Source organism: Dreissena polymorpha, chromosome 12 (genome assembly GCF_020536995.1).
Source record: "Dreissena polymorpha isolate Duluth1 chromosome 12, UMN_Dpol_1.0, whole genome shotgun sequence".
Classification (NCBI taxonomy): Eukaryota; Metazoa; Mollusca; class Bivalvia; order Myida; family Dreissenidae; genus Dreissena; species Dreissena polymorpha.
In genome coordinates, this window is record NC_068366.1 from 23,324,407 (window position 1) to 23,340,524 (window position 16,118).

General features: G+C 35.9%; 3 long non-coding RNA genes across 4 annotated transcripts in view; 2 read left to right on the plus strand and 1 right to left on the minus strand.

Moving 5' to 3' along the window:
• The window catches only part of LOC127852265 (uncharacterized), a 67,247-nt gene that overhangs the window by 26,295 nt on the left and 24,834 nt on the right, over positions 1 to 16,118 (plus strand). The window lies entirely within an intron of this gene.
• Positions 6,767 to 15,256, minus strand: LOC127852262 (uncharacterized). Of its 2 annotated transcripts, XR_008036152.1 has the most exons (5): positions 15,200 to 15,256; positions 14,451 to 14,567; positions 9,754 to 9,866; positions 9,261 to 9,361; positions 6,767 to 8,159 (listed from the first exon to the last, which is right to left on the minus strand). It is a non-coding gene; the product is annotated as an uncharacterized LOC127852262 (long non-coding RNA). The 2 variants fall into 2 exon arrangements; XR_008036151.1 differs by lacking the exons at positions 9,261 to 9,361; positions 15,200 to 15,256 and having other exon boundaries at positions 14,451 to 14,945.
• LOC127852264 (uncharacterized) lies at positions 12,154 to 13,599 on the plus strand. The gene is made up of 3 exons (XR_008036154.1): positions 12,154 to 12,271; positions 12,486 to 12,712; positions 13,452 to 13,599. It is a non-coding gene; the product is annotated as an uncharacterized LOC127852264 (long non-coding RNA).

Genomic DNA, 16,118 nt, shown 5'->3' on the forward strand with positions numbered 1-16,118 from the left:
CATGTATATGCTAATACAATCCGCGCACAATAAATTTATTATGATTTTAATTATTATTATAATTGTTCTTTCAAAATTTGTTAACTACATGTAACTAATAATTTAAAAAAAATAATTTTATGATCGCATCGACTCGGCATCATGTCGCGGACCGCGGCATGCCTCGGCGGACAGATGCGAAGTTTTGTGGCGAAATGCGACTTGCCGCCGCATACTGACGCGGCTTCAACGACTGACGCGGCATCGACTCGTTTCGCCTTGCCGCCGCGGATCGCGAAATACGTTTGTTCCGCTTTGGCTGTACTGTAGGTTGATATTTCCTCCAAAATAATTTCATATCGAACACGCTGAATCTTTATCGTTACGGTATTTTAGTAGAGTAATTATTTTAACAGTAATTGTACTGTAAACTGATTAAAGAAGACATCTTGGCGGAACTGGATTTTAAATGTTTGACGTTATGAAAACACGCAAAGCTTGCCTACTGACCTATTGTGTAGACTGCTGTCTGCGGTGTTTTGACAAAAAGGATTAACATGTGTGAATGTCACTTTGCCGATTTGGTCCATAATTACTGGTAAACATTGTTTTGAATGTCAACGCAACAAGAATACAACTGTGAATATTAAATGCAACTATCAACTCAATAGTTACCACCTTCTTTTAGCAATCAATGGAATAACCTACCTACAAAGAGAAAATAAATGCAATAGCGAGCAGAGAATTGACTTTGTTCCGACAATTAAAACCATTCCTTATGCATTCGTTGAACGTGTTTACTTGAGTAAGTTATGCCTTTAGACAGGAAGCGGCTTTTCTTTGATTACGTCAAACTGTCAATTCACACAGATTTGCGAGATTTTTAGGGTCCTTGGTCATTTGTTTACATGTTCAGTATAGAAAATCACCTGCTAACATGAAAACTTTGGATTAAATTATCAAAATAAAAACAATGTTGCAAACTGTATTTATATTGATTGGTAAGTACACTGCAACGCCGATATATCGCGGACCGGTATATTGCGTTGTCCAATATATCGCGCTTTGGCTATGGATCCCAAAATTCCAACAAGCATGATCACTAAATGACATGTTTTAATCTGAGAATTCACTAACTTAAGCAAAAAAACGGTTCTACCTAGTATTAACACCCTATATTTCGCGGCTTACTATGGCACACAATGAAGCGTGAAAAAAATCGATAAGTGACAGCGTTGTTTGCACTCGGAGGGGGTTGTTTTTAACACTTAAGAAATGAGCAATTCGTGTCACTGCATAGGTAATAATGGCAGTTTACTGGTATATAAAGTGTTAAATTTCGCAACTGGTCATTCTGTCTCTGTACACGAAATAAATCGCAAATATGGCTACGAGCAATAGTGTCACACGCAAACGTAAACAGTTCTCGATTGTTGAGAAGATCGAGTTTATAGACAAGATAAAGGCTAGTCAATCCAGTACATCGATAATGAAGGAATTAGGTGTCCCCGAAGGTACGCTAAGAGGGTGGCTAAAAGATGAAGAAAAGCTACGATCAGCAATATCGGAAATGGACACCCCAGACCAGAAACGCAAACGGTTTAAGGGTGCTAATGATACTGAACTCGATAAAGCAGTAATAACCTGGTTCACACAGGCGCGTACCGAAGGTATGCCCATATCTGGCCCCAATATACAACACCAGGCCCTAAAATTCAACAAAATGTTACACCCTGAAAACAACTCGTTCGAGGGCAGCACCGGATGGTTGCGCAACTTCAAACACTGCCATGGTATAAAGCAAGTAACCATCCGGGGTGAGGAGCGTTCTGCAGACACAGAAGCGGCTGAAGCGTACCCGGAAGAGCTCCGAAAAATGATTGAAGATCAAGGTTACGTTGCGTCGCAGATATATAACTGCGACGAAACGGGACTCTACTACAAAATGCTACCCGACAAAAGCCTTGCACAGTCGAGTGACAATAAAAAAACACTCGGCTTCAAGCAAAGCAAGAACAGACTCACCGCTCTGCTATGCTGCAACGCGTCGGGTACCCACAAGCTCCAGCCACTGATCATCGGGAAGTACGAAAAACCGCGTTGCTTCCACCATGTCAATCTAAAAACGCTACCAGTCCACTACGACTTCTCGAGTAACGCGTGGATGACGGGGGCAATATTTGAAGACTGGTTCCACAAGAAGTTTGTGCCTGAAGTTAGGAAGTATCTTTGTCAGAAGAAACTCCCACTGAAGGCGCTCCTTCTTGTGGACAACTGCGCCGCCCATCCTAAGGATCTCAAGTCGCGGGATGGACAGATAGTCCGCGGGATGGACAGATAGTTGTGTCTTTCCTGCCAAAGAATACCACATCTAAAATACAGCCATGTGACATGGGAATAATATCCACAACCAGAGCTCCAGATAAGGGTTGTATTTTTGTAATTACGAATTATTTTCAAGTCTGTTACCTATTTATTTTAAAATCTTGTCGTACCATTAAGAATTACAAAATCAAGTTACGAATATTATTTTTACATCGGTTCGTATCGATTTTTATTGAGTTCTTTTCGCGTATTAAAGATCTTTGCGGTGCTAATATAGAATGGTTATCGGGTTTGTTTAACAAAGCGCATTTTTTCCAATAAAAGCGGCATATACGGTCTATCTGTCAAAACACAATGGCGGCGCCCAGAGAGCGTCCTAAAAAACTGCAAAGCGTCCAAAAACATGCTTTTAACATATTGTACGCAAAGTGAGCCGAAGTTAAATGTTTAGAAAGACATTATAGAAAAGATCTTAAACGATGTTGTATGTTCAGTTGCCGACACAGACGGAAAAGCTAAACAAAAACGCGACACGACGGGTCCAAACTTTAACACAAAAAAAAATTAAACGAGTGGTAGGGACAAGTCCCGTGGCTAATCGTTGAAAAGATTGAAGGGGAGACCCGTTTTAATTGTGAAATATGTAAAAATTCATCTAAGACATGCAATCTAAGCACAGTTTGGGCATATGACGGTATTTGAAAAATAAAATTGTATAATACTGAAAAGACACTGTTGAACTCGTATAAATAAAGTTGCTAGAATGTTTATTTTGATTTTTTTGCATGAAAATAACCATTTTTAGGTCATAAAAAATAAGAATTCTTTTTCAAAACTTAGTAGTAACGTTAAGAATAAAATTTCAGAGTTAAGAATTATTTTTGAAAATCTGGTAGTAATTTAAGAATTTCACAAAACCTTATCTGGAGCTCTGACAACGAAACGGAACTACAGGCGACAACTAATCATGGCCATAATAGACAGTGACAAAAACCTGATGGACTATCTAAAGCAGGTCACAATCAAGGACGCTATGTACCTGTTCGCTACGGCATGGAGCGAAGTGTCCGCCTCCTGTATAGCAGCGTGCTGGCGGAAAGGCCTGGGTGACGCTGTCGGTGAACAAGCCGACAGTGACAGTGACTTCGATGAAGCTGATATAAGGGAAGCCGAACAACGAGTTGAGGACTACGATGGTTTCAACAACCACGACATGCTCAACGCCAAGCAAGCCCTGGGACCAGTGACGGAAGAAGACATCAAGACGTGGCTGACAGTGGACGACGAAGAACAAACATCAGCAGTGCTTACCGACGAACAGATAATACAAACAGTGACGGAACCCGAATCAACGAAAGAAGAGGAGCAAGAAGAAGAAGACGAGGAGCCCATTCCTGCTATGGCAAAAGTAGTGCGTTGCATTCAGGTGGGGTTACGCTGGGTAGAGAAATCTGCGAAAAGCACCCCAGCTGAAGTCATGCATTTTAGAAATGCACTTTACCGTGCGAGTTCAGAAGCACGATCATCCTTGATACAGAAGGAATTAACTGACTTTTTTAATTTTGAAAGACAGTGATGTATATTTTGTTTTGAATATGTATGCTCTTGTAAATATGTGTATATATAATTGTTTTTATCTATATAAATGTTCGTTCTTGTAAATGTATTTGAATATGTTCATATGAACACCATATAAATAAACATGTACATATGCTTTATTAAACAATTAAAAAAAAAAATCGTATTGTCCGATGTATTTTTGTTCAGACTGCATATTCTTCTTGCTTGATATCTCGGTATGCGTGTAAATATAAAATAAAAACAAATGTAAACAAAAGTGGCATGCAGCCTATGTATTCTATAAGACTATTTGTAACGGTAAACTCGTATTTGACAATAATAATTCTTCTTTAAGCTGATTCGCGAGCGATCGTACCTGAAAGTAAAAAAATACATAATTAACATTTTGGTTTTACGACAAAACTAATACAGATACGTTTGTAGTTATGAAAATGTCATCTAAGAATTGGTTTGCAATAATTACGATACAAATATATAGCAGCGCCGCATATAAAATGAAAACATTGGGGAAATTTGACAAATTAATCGCGGATACGATTAAGTTAGACATTTCTTGAGCTACAATCTCTATATCACGCGCCGGATATATCGCGCTTGCCATCTTTGGACCCCACCAACCGCGATATATCGGCGTTGCAGTGTATTAGTTAAAAGATGACGTTTTGTTTGTCGTAAATCAACGAGTTTTCTATACAACAACAACTACTTCTACAACCACGTCGGGATCAATCTATCTTGGTTGTTTTTTGTTTTTTATTGTAAATATTATACTACATGTACATGTATGTACTTGTAATAAATGTAATTTTATTTGAAAATCAGGAAGACAAACACAACTAAATTGATCGTTATCTCGTAAAACGCGGAGTTTCCCCCGCGTTGCCAACGCCGAGGGCCACCGCTTCGGCTTATCAGTTTTGCCGATCGTTAACCGCCGCGTCCAAAATCATGCAAACGCCGCGTACCACGGGATTTTCTTAATCTCCCTCCAGGTCAATTCCCGCGGAGTAGCGAGGGAAATTGGGGAAAACGCGTGGAGTGTACTGTACCTTTTTTGCTCATACACCGTATGGGCAAACTCCCTTTGCTCATACACCACATGGGCATAGGACCCCTTTGCTCATGCACCGTATGGGCAAATCCCTTTGCTCATACACCGCCTGGGTAAACCCTCTTTGCTCATACACCGCATGGGAATACCCCCTTTGCTCATACACCGCATGGGCAAACCCCCTTTGCTCATACACCGCATGGGCAAAAACCCCTTTGCTTGACACTAAACATGCATGGATCAGGCTCCATTAGCAATATTTGCTCATATATGTATGAACAAACAATATGCAATCGATTTATGCTGAATGAGTATGTGAAATATAGATAGGATATTTGTTGGTTTGGTGAAGTGATCATAGAAATTGAAATTATTTTTTTTGTGTTTGGCGAAGTGAAAATATATACTTTTTATGATCACCAGCGAATACAAATCGACAGTCTATTGAAACTAACAAATTTTCTTATTATTTTATACCCCAGTTGACAAACTCACTGCTATAAAATCCATGTTTATTGAAAAATTCTGCTGGAACACGAGTTATATGATGCTATGTCATTTCACAATTTTGAGCCAGACGTCATTTGTGGGCCGTTGCATTTACTGTAGAAGATCAGGATTAAAAAAAAAAATAACAGTGAAAAATATTGATACTTTTCACTGTTTGAACAGTGAAATATACATTTTATGTCACACATATTTCACTGTAAACCATCAAAAAGCATAAAAAACTATGCTGTTGTTGTATATTTTTCAACACATCTGGATGCCTCATTTCATAAATAAGCAACAATTTTCATTATGCAAAGTCAATTATTTTATTGTTTTCCCTGTTTTACTTCATTTGGAAAGTTTTTGACATGTATCGAGACTTGTACATTAGGTTTCATTACATATAATTATGGTTTTGAAGAACAACATGCAGTTTTCAAAATTAAGGTATTAATGTCAATAATGTTTCTAAAAGGTCACCTTATTTCTGGCTGGTTTAAAAAGTAAAAATGCTAGAATCATTTTATTGTAAACATGTTTGTTCTTTGAAAAATGGTCATTAGTTATGCAAATAATCATAGTGCATCAAATCACACATAAAAAGACAAATAAATTAGCAATCTTGCAGTATTAACAATGAGGATCAATACATAATGTGTTTCATAGTGTTTTTTTTTTACTGAAAATTTACATTTCGCCTACTGAATGTAATAAGTCATGTAACTGACATTTTTATAAATTTTTACTTTTTTCCATTTTTGTGTTTATTAAGGTGACATACATCAACTGTTAAAATATTAAGTCAACATTTTTTGTAAAAATAATGTTTTTATCAAATTTTTGAAATTGACATACAGTCATTGAAATTCAGATTTAAATCTACAAGCAAGTCGGGCTAGTAATATGGGAATTTGTACTAGCCCAAGTCAGATTTTACTAGCTCAAACATTTTATTTTAAGTGCAGATAAACATAACATAAAACATCCAATGAATCATTCATTTATTCAATCTTTAGAATACAATACAACTCTCTTATTAATTTCATCCTTGTCCAAGTCAGCTTCCTCGTCATCTGAGCCAGCCTCTTTTGGATCCTGAAATAGGAAGAAATTTATTTCACCCACGGATTTCAAGCTACTCACAATTATAAATATGTACATAAAAATTTAATTAAAAAATTAACAGAGCTGTATCCAATCTATCAATGTGAAAGAGAGCAAACTTGAACCACCAGAAAATAAATAAGCAATTAAGTGCCAGGTTATTCTACAAAAAGCCAGTTGACAAATGCGTCAATCACAGTTACCTCAGATTCGCATTTCTCCTCGGTATCGCCCTCCCCCCCCCCTGGCTTTCTTCTTTATTACTCTCTGTGTCCCGAACGCCATGATAGTAATCAGGGAACACAAAACCATGCTCTTTATGCGCAGTAATCCAATTATCGGCTGATTGCGCAGCACTTGTGCGCAAGGTGTTAAAGAAATGAGCGGCAGTTGATATAAGCGGCTCAAAACTTTGTTTACAAATATTGAAATTGAAAGTGGAACTCGTTATCTGTTTTTTAAATTTTACAAGTACGTCGGGCTTGTAATATTGGATTTTCTACAAGCCTGAAAGGAATAATACTAGTTTTTTGCTGTCGGACTAGCGCGAATTTCGACGACTGGACATAACAAACACATGTTTATGCGGAAATCCCATTCTACTATTTTAGCTCTACACGAGAGTGTTACAATTATGTCCCATATGTCATAAACAATTATCACCAGATTAGTTTATATGAGAATTTTCCACTGCCTAGTATGCACTCAATAATGCTGGTTTATGCTAAGGATTTCTATCCTGATCATGTTTTTTGGAGTTTCTTAATTTACACATGCATATGGAAGTGCAGTTTCAGCCACAACTTGTTAACAAATTCATAGGAAGCCTTGCACTACATGTGTGTCAGTCCAATATGATATTATTTATTTAATGCTTTTGGGAAGTTTATAGAGAACAAGTGTTCCGCGGTCAGAGACATATTCCCCCACCCCCAACATTGTCTAGACCGTGACCTTTGACCTCAAAATCAATACGGGTCATCTACCTGTCATGATCAATGTGCATATGAAGTTTCATGATCCTAGGCCATAAGTGTTCTTGAGTTATCATCCGGAAACCATTTAGTGGAAGGTCCTACAGATGGACAGACGGACCGACCAACATGTGCAAAACAATATACCCCCTCTTCTTCGAAGTGGGGCATAAATATCAGTGAATTAAAACTGATAATTCGTTGTTTCAAACAGTGAAAAATAACAGTCATTATTCCAGCGAAATTCTTTAGCAAAACTAGTTTACGATTTCAATAAACGTTGAAAAAAAAAATGAAATGAAAATAAAATTTGTTTTATTCTGTGGAAAATCATTTTTAATTCACTCGTGATCATAGAAAGAATGTATTTTCACGAGTGGATCACCCACATGATCACTTGTGACTTAAAATTGATAATCCACCGAATCCAACAAATTTCATCTATCTATTTATTCTTCATAATCATAGACATTTTTTTGCACTGTTTAAATAATTTTGTCAGTGAACTTTTGTAGAACTTGTGGCTGCAATGGCACTTCAATTCCATTTCTTTTCCACAGTTATTGTTACTGTCCATGCATTATCGTCGTTGTTGGACAATTTCTCAACGTGGGTTCAATAACGTGCACGTCCTTGAAGGGTTGATAAGTCACCTGTAATAATAAAAATGTTATTGATATTCAAGAAATAAGACATCTACTTTGTTATCTAAAACTTTCCTTTTTTATAGGTTATTAGGCGTTTCACTGTACAATACGGATATATAATTGGACAAGCACACAGTTTGACGTCATTTTGGACGAGCCGTTAGGCGAGTCCAATATGACTTAAAACTGTGTGCGAATCCAAAAATATCACGTACTGTACAGTTTAAACGTCAAATAAGCTTTTTATTCTATATCCCTTTCTGCTGCTCTTTGTTTCATTTTAATTTTGATTTTAAAATGCTTTAATTGCATCTATGCTATTTTCAAGACAAGCGTCCGTGTGAGTCCATTTTAGTACATTCGGATACTTTTTCTCTGTAACGGCTTTTATCGTTATAAAACAATTGCTTAGTGCAGTTGTACTCGACTGTCCAATATGGAAAAAATACAGACTTTTTGGATCCAATACCGGAATATATTGGACGGTCACGTGGTACATATGAAGAATGCCGATTGGATGAATTTATTGGATATAGAATAATATGTTTTATAATATTGTTGATTTATTTTAAATTATATAAGTGTTATTTAACTATAAGAACAATTGCTCTGTTAACTCATGATAAAACCTTTTTTTGAAAATGTCAGGGTTTTTTTGTTGGTGAAATTGTATTGAATATTTTAAATAACATACTGAAAAATATAAATTAAATATCATTGTCCATGCATCCTCTATGTGTACTCTTGCTATATCATGTATGAAGGGGCTAGGCAATTTTAACTTGCCACAAAAATTGCATATGTTTTTTGGAAATTTGAAAGCATATACTTAAAACAAGTTTTGAAGTAAGGATTTGTAGGATCAAGGAAACATACAGTTGTGTATGAAATAGGGATCTGTTAAATATTTTTAAGCAGACTTCAGGCTAGGATTTTCAGGGTCTAATTGTCTAATTCTTAGGAAAGTAAAAAATATATTTTATGATATGTCAAGCATTATAAAATGAATACAATTTTAGTTATCAGAGGATTAATAATTTCAAATAAGCCATTATTTTTAAAAGGCTATTTTTCCTCCAAATTATAACCTTTACTAAATAAGCATACCAGTGAACTCTATCATCTTGTCTGACAACGTATATGTCTCCTAAATATCTTCCCACGTCCCCATCTTTAATGTGGCCACAGCTAATTGCTTCATGTGTTCTCTTATGTAAAAACATTGGTGGTTGAAATGGGATTTCAAGTATTGACACAAATATCTGAGTGGCTGGCTATTTAAAATTAATCGAAAACAATGAAATTAATTAATGGTGTGTTATAGTTTGTGTTTAGTGTAAAACCATGTATTTCACCATTATGTATTTAATAGTCTTTGAATCAACTGTGCATACATGAATTGCAAGTGAGGTAAAGTTTATGACAAAAATATTACCAACTGCGAAGTTATGGGGCAAAACTCCTTATTACAAAATTGATCTTGACACATGAACAGCTCCAGACGACATAAAGATTTCCAAGGCCATAACAATATGCCCCACCTTCAGCTTGGTTAATAAAACTGAAAAACTGATGGACTTCAATGTTGACATAACCTTACTTTCTTTTATCTTTTGCAATTTCTGTGGCAACTTTTAATCCAGATGTCCCAACTGCCTTGATTAAGTAGGGTGTCCTTGATTTGTCTTGGACACCCTGCAGCTGTCTGAATAACTAAAAATTAAACAAGAACATAATTACATTCAATGAACTGATATCTTTCACCATCACTTAAAGGATACAACTCTGAACTGACCAAATCATACTAACATATGTCAACGCAAAAACAATATCCCTCTGCCTTCGGCGGGGGATAATAAGATAACCCGTACGAAATAATGGGGCGGATTCCGGGCGTAATCGGGGCGGAATTGGCACGTAATGTTGGAATTACGCCCGTACAACTGGCGGAATGAGTTTTACGCCCGGAACTAAAATTATTTCTGGGCGTAATTCAACTGTTTTTTCCGGGCGTAAAACAAATCCGGGCGTATTTTTATACTTAGAATTTGTATGATGGAGATTTGTGGACGGAATTTTGCACTTTGTTTCTTTCGTGGGGCAGAATTTCATACTTATAAAATATTTGTGAAGCCACATGACGGAATTTTGAACTTAGTAGTTTTTACAGAGAGTAATATTGGACTTAGCAAATTTCTATGAAGCTGAACAATAACTTAATAAATTTAATTTAAACCAAAGTACTGAACAAAATATTACCAGTTACTGATAACTTTAAATAAACGTTTTTAAATAAAAATATTTAATTGTATTTATACATTTGTACAATCAATGAACATTCATTATAGACACAACTATTTCAGTCACAGTATAATTAATTCAGCATAAAGCTTTGATCTAATTTATGATTTTCATGTTCAGATTCTAAAACATATTTTGTAGTATTTTTATAGTTAATTTGTGAAAAGCTGAAAAGGAGACAGACTTGTGAACTTGTGATCATGAATTATACTCTTAGATTTTGCATTATTATTGGCAATATTGCTGGTAAAAAAAATAGGAGATAACAATAACACATTTTAATTCAATATATTTTATCTATTGCTGACTTTTACAGTTTCCACTTATAATTTTAAGTCTGAGGGATGACCTGGTGCATTAAAAATCTATTTGCATTATTTTTTAATTCACCGACCTTTAATTCTTCTTCTTTTTTGAAAATGTTGCTCCTTTTTAATAATTATTTCATAATTACAATAATGACTGTAAAGTTTAATAAAGAACAAGACTTGGTAATGTTTTCATCATTAACCAGGTTTTCCGAAGGAAAAAACTGGTTATTAGATTGGCGAATGCGGGCGGGCTGGCGGGCTGGCTGGCTGGCGGGCTGGCTGGCTGGCTGGCGGGCTGGCGGGCTGGCGGAATAAGCTTGTCCGGGCCATAACTATGTCGTTCATTGTCAGATTTTAAAATCATTTGGCACATTTGTTCACCATCATTGGACGGTGTGTCGCGCGAAATAATTACGTCGATATCTCCAAGGTCAAGGTCACACTTTGAGTTCAAAGGTCAAAAATGGCCATAAATGAGCTTGTCCGAAACATAACTATGTCGTTCATCGTCAGATTTTAAAATCATTTGGCACATTTGTTTACCATCATTGGAAGGTGTGTCGCGCGAAATAATTACGTCGATATCTCCAAGGTCAAGGTCACACTTTGAGTTCAAAGGTCAAAAATGGCCATAAATGAGCTTGTCCTGGCCATAACTATGTCATTCATTGTGAGATTTTAAAATCATTTGGCACATTTGTTCACCATCATGGGACGGTGTGTCCCACGAAAGAATCACGTCAATATCTCCAATGTCAAGGTCGCCACGACTAAAAATAGATTTAAAAAAAAAAAAAAACTTACAAAGGGGGTTAATTTTTTTTGGTCATTTCAAAAGTTCAGTTTGAGTTTTCTCCCTTTATCAGATTTTTTTTTCACAATGAAAACCTGGTTTTGTGACAATTTTGTCCCTTGTTTTAAGGTTTCCTTTAACATTAAATACACAACAGTCTAGTTTAATATTATTTGTTTATATCATCAATATGAATGCAGTTTCTCTCCATGTTACTCTTTAAATTATTTTTTTTATAGTAGTTAAGATTTCCCCAGTCTGAAAAGACCATAAACATGAACACTCAGATAAACACTGACAACCAGCTGAGTTGATCTCAGGTATTGTGCTGCCCATTCAATATTCACCAAATGCTGAGTCACATCTGTACATGTTCAAAACCATCTGGGCTTACCTGGCTTCAGTGGATTGGTTCAGTGGTACAGGAAGTGAGTGGTAGAAGTTGCTGTTTGAAAACATTAGAGCGGTTAAGCAAATTACTGACTCGGAACTAAATTGTCAGTATAATGCTTAAGCAAAATGAGGACTATACTGTAGTGAAAGAAAATGTCTTGCAGGGAGTACTGTGTCAAAAACAATTTGTATTTGATACACATAATGTGGAAATGAAAAATAAGTTTGTTGCAAAAGAGGTTCAAATTGGCTCAGGTTTAACTGTGATTTGGTCTCACCAAATTCCTGTGTTTTTGGAATACTGCAGAACAGCATAAAAGGTTTGTATTTTTACTCCTTCATTCCTCTATTATATAGATTATTAACTGATATAATTGTAATTGTATTTGTGTACTGTCCCAGTGGGAAATGTAAAAGGATGATGAAAAGTAGACGGGCATCTGAAGGAAAAACTACACAGTTTGAAACTAAAATGAAATACACAAATTTCTTTAAAATATATAGTAAGTACTTAAATTAATATTTCATTTTCAGATTATGTCATAGCATTAGGGAGAAAGGTTGCTGGTGGCATAACAAATTTTCCCATCTCGGACCTCAAAAGCCACATCACAAATTGAAGAATTTGTTTGCAAGAAAGCACAGACTGTTGAAAAAAACATGTTGTGAAAAAATGGACTTTTTTATATTTGCTCTGTGTGCGCGCCCGGATGATGAGCACAAAGCGGTCCTTGACAAAGGAAAGCTGGATTTGTTGATAGGTAAATCACAATTTTACTATACAAGTTATTGTATTATTAGTTTGAAATAGTTAAGTTCAAAATAAAGATTAATTCGAATTATACGATTAGTGATCCTCTTAGGGCTAGGCCTGTCAATAACAGAGTGTCTCAGTACCTTGCCGCACTAAGATCCAAACATGCCCCCTTTGACCCCCAACATGTTTTTAATTGGTTCTGATCACATTATTTTACAGAATATTCAATGAATTTTCAATAAACTAATTTTATTTTAACAGTGAAACTAGTTTTATCAATTAAAAAAAATAATTTTTAAATGAAAATGCATGTAATATTAAATAATATGCGCATATATAGCACATGTTGTTTGAAATATTCCACAGGGATAAATATCCAAGCACGTTCAGAAGTGTACTTAGTTGCCAAGTTTGAACCCTGTCTTTTTCAATTTATTTTATTTTAACAGTTAAAACTAGTTTTATCAATTAAAAAAAATAATTTTTAAATGAAAATGCATGTAATATTAAATAATATGCGCATATATAGCACATGTTGTTTGAAATATTCCACAGGGATAAATATCCAAGCACGTTCAAAAGTGTACTTAGTTGCCAAGTTTGGACCCTGTCTTTTTCAAATCCTAGCTCAGGGGCCCTGGATTAGATAAAAAGTTTGAAAAAGCAATTAATTCTACATAAGCTGTTAACAGTATTTGCAATTGGTGAACTGTAGTTGTACTAAATATCAAGTTGCATTTCAGATTATGACATAGGATGGGGGAGAATCGTGGACCTGAACAATACTGTGATAGAGAGGAATTCCTACTCAAGAAAGCAGTTTAAAAAACGCATTCAGTGTGAAAGAGTGAACTTTTTTATTTTTGGCTTGTATAAGAACAGTTTGTTTTTTAAAAAGTGCATGTCTATCAAATTATTTTTTATGTATATATATTGAATATTTTTGTTGTTTGTCTTTAAAAGCTACATTTTATCTTAAAAGTATCATCAAAATGCGGAACGAAAATGCGTAAATTTTCCGCATAAGTTCCACATTTTTTGTGACTGCGGAAAAATGCGGGGATTTTCAGCATTTGTTCCGCATTTGCAGAAGTATAAAATGGTGATCCATGTTTTTAAAATGTATTATCTTAAAATTAAAATAAAGATACTATGTTAAATGTATCTTGTCATATTTTTGACTAGTTTTTAGCTAACCTGAGCACAAAGTGCTCATGGTGAGCTTTTGCGATCACCTTTTGTTTTTTCAAATGGCCTGTCCTTATATGGGTATATTTACAATATGCATGTAATCCGATTTCCGCCCGGTATCTTAATTACGCCCTTAATCTAAGTTACGCCCGTAATTTTAACATTCCGCCTGTAATCTGAATTCCGCCCATAAACTGCTTTCCGCCCGTAATTTAAAATTCCGTCCCACCTCATTTACATATTTCGCCCCTGTTTTCCGCCCGGATTACGCCCGGAATCCGCCCGGAATCCGCCCCTCTTCTTAAAATCATATATAGAAAAATACGCTCGGAAATATTTTTTACGCCCGGAATTTAGTTTGCGATTCCGTGCCAATTCCGGGCGGAACATTTCGTACAGGTATGAGCATTGCACCAAAATGTGTCAAATTGTTTATTATCAAATTAGCATTTGTATGTAAAACATGAAAGATGTGTTTCTTCGAGCAGTTAATAAATCTTAATTGTTCATTATTTAAGGGAACAGAAAATGTAAGATGCACAGATTCTTACGTTGAGAGCAAATGACTCTTGCGAGTGAGACTCGAAAATACGCTCTACTGCTGCCCAGTTTTCTTGGCTGTAGGCGGCAACTGAGAGGACTGTGCCCAGGCCCTCAAGCTTGTAATCCTGTTATTAATAAATTTATAATATTGAAGTTAAGTTGATGTTCACAATCAGGCCGTAAAAATGGGGTGAAGAGCCAGGGTTTACAGGGGTAGACCGAATCCTCCAGCAAGTATTGGTGCCTTTCTTACTCAATGTTGTCCTCCATGAACTGGTACACTCCACCAGCGATTTTCCTTGTCAAATTGGGAAAAGTACCCGTACCGGTCCAATTGGGAAAAATTGAGTCGTGAAAACCTCAAAATTGGGAAAAATTGAGTCGTGAAATCCTTAAATTGGGAAAATCGTGTCTTGAAGTTTGGGTCTTATTATATATAATAAATAACAAAATATTATAAAGAACACACAAAATCAATTACTAGTTGTTTTAATCTCTTATAAAGCAATGTCTCTCTCTTTCATTTTTTTGAAAATTTCAACAATCTTTGATGTTTGATCATCACTCAGTTGCTGGAATCCCTCTCTGCACAGCATCATTAGTACTGTCAATGTGTCCTGTGATAGACGGTTCCGATTGGTCGTGCAAAGATTGTTTGAAATCTTGAAACCAAACTGCGTCAGTAAACGGGATCCACTTGCCTGATGACTCTTTTTTGCTATTATGACTCATTTCAAACTACGATAAGGTTACAAACCGATGTAAAACAGTACGCTGGCTGCCTGACAAAAGAACCGGAAACAGTAACGAATCTATTGATTGAACACGCTGAATAATAAAACCCGAAATTAATTGAGCGCGTGGTTACACACAACTATACGATTTTCTTTGTTTGCTCGCCGAAAGTTGGGTTTTGTTTCGAAACTTTCGATCGTTTTGAGAAAAAATTCGGACGCCGATTGGGATTTTTTCAGATGCCGATTGGGAATTTGGGAATTTTCGCTTGATTGGGAAAGTACCGTTTATAACTGGACCTTTATAAAAGAAATATTGTTTTTACAAACAATGAACTTTAACACAAAATACGTTTTTACATAAAATTGCAGCAAAAAACATCTCTAACTGCAACAGGTTTGACCTTGAAATTTATCTTGGTTCTTGCAAGGCCAAGATTCTGTGGACAATATCTTGGTTGCCTTGACTAGTGTCATTTCAGATGTTGTCTCAAGGCAAAAACGACTTTTAATTGCCACAAGAACACCATCAATGAGGGGGGCTATAAATGTCAAAGTTGCCTTTGGGCCCCGCAGCTGAATGTCTTGGTAGATTCTATTTTCCACCACCTCATTCACTTTTTTCAATGGCCTGAGATAACCAACCAAAGTATACAGACTGAGGCATATGTGCAAAATTATCTTTTTTTGATGTAAATTTAAATATTCAAAAATTGCAAAAAGAATAAGTTAGCCACAAACTACGGTTATAGTGGATCTCAGCTCATCCACCATCTCGGTAGCTGTTTCCACATAGATCTGGGCATCTGCAAGGGCTATTGCTCTTTGCTGCAGCTTGGATGAGAGGATGCTCAGTGGCTCCAAACGTTCCTGTTAGTGTTAGATATAATTTTGTTGTTGATATGCTTAAACGAACTTTAAGTCACATAAGTTGTTGAGCAT